Below are 1,772 nucleotides of genomic sequence, written 5' to 3'. Positions count from 1 at the left end.
TGTCCCACTAGTGCCTCAATCCTGAGCTGGAGAAACTGTTGCTGGGATAGATAATTCAGATTGATGTCACATTTAATGCTTAATCTCCCTGCTAAGACTGGAAACTTTAGTGTCACTTGTGGCACTCGTTTTATGATGTGCACATCTGTCCATTAGCATTTGGAGTGTGATCAACTCCTTTCACAGCCATGAGATAGATAGTAACCTGATCCCCACCGACACAGGCTAAATGTGAACTGACAATCTAGAAGCAAAAGGCTTCTCAAAGAAGCCTTTTGAGAACAGCGGTTCTCAAAAACTGTGGGTCGGGACCCCAAAATAGGTCGCAACCCCATTTTAATGGGGTCGCCAGGGCTGGTTTAGACTTGCTGGGGCTTGGGGCTAAAGCCTGAGCCACACCACCTGGGACTGAAGCCAAAGCCTGAGGTATTCAGCCCTGGGCAGCGGGGCTCTTACAGAAGGGGGCAGGGCCGCCCAGAGGATTCAAGGAGCCTGGGGTCTTCGGCGGCGGGGGTCCTTCCGCTCTGGGTCTTCGCCGAAGACATGGAGCGCAAGGACCCCAGCAGCCGAAGACCTGGAGCGGAAGAAGCAGCGGCGAGTCTTCGGCAGCAGGTCCTTCACTCCGGGTGTGTTTGGTGGCACTGAAGGACCTGCTGCCGAAGTGCTGCCGAAAACACTCCTGGGGGCCCAGGGCAAATTGCCCCCTCCCATCTGGGTGGCCCTGGAAGGGGGTCATGGTGCAGTGAAGTTTGAGAACCCCTGATCTGAGCCATCCAAGTGCCTCTTAACACCACTTTTTAAAACATTCAGTTTAAACAGTGAAAAATATTCTTCTGACTGCTTCCCACTCTGAGGATTCAAAACCCTCTAATGCAGAAGCATTTTATCCACATAGAAAAGGCACTATATTCTCATAAATAAAATAATTGTCACATGATGGACTTTAAGCATGTAATTCCCCATAGAATTAATTAATTACTATAATGGATCAGTCCCATGGGCCATCCAGTCCAGTATCCTGTCTGACAGTGGCCAACACCAGATGCTTCAGAAGGTGGAAGAAACCTCCCAATACCTACTAATTACAGATTGGCTTAAGAGTGAAGCATGAAGATTAATATCTCTTCCAAAGTGTATATTAGCATTAACTAATTAGGAGTTTGTTCACACTCCTCCCCTCCCCATCACAGGAAACTGTATTAGCAGGCCTCAGTTTTGCTGACTTCTTCATAAAAGTGTGGCTTGCAATTTCACAAGTTACCACCAGGGTTTATACTCAGATCACAAATATTTCTTTCAGGTGTACTACAGTTTAAACCTCTGTGCACGGGTGGAAATATCACTCCCAATAATTGCACAAAGTTAAACTAGGGAACTATTATTTCTCATTAAAAAATGATCTTCCGGGAAGAGTAAGAGATAGTATGATCCCTTTGTGGTAGATTCAAAGGGATCACGAACAAACTTCATGTACTGTATTTTTAGTTACCTGGTGTGTTCCGATGAAGGTTATTTTCCAAAACCGTACAGCATGTACAGCAGGAGCACTGAGAAGTACAGATAATTAGAGCTATTAATCCAAATGCAATTCTTTACAAGTTTGCAGCTCTTGTTCTAAAGTCTCGGTATAAGATGGCTTCAGGAAGTCAGACTTAAGGTAGTAAAGACAAAGCACAATGGCTCATGAGCCTGCCTTCAGATGTAACAAAGACAAGGTGGGTGAGCTTACAGAGAGCTCTTCTTCAGGTAAGAAAGCTTGTCTCTCTTGCCAA

The sequence above is a fragment of the Caretta caretta genome, chromosome 1 (assembly GCF_965140235.1).
Source record: "Caretta caretta isolate rCarCar2 chromosome 1, rCarCar1.hap1, whole genome shotgun sequence".
NCBI classification, from domain to species: Eukaryota; Metazoa; Chordata; order Testudines; family Cheloniidae; genus Caretta; species Caretta caretta.
The sequence above is the reverse complement of the archived record's forward strand: the minus strand, read 5'-3'. Positions refer to the sequence as shown.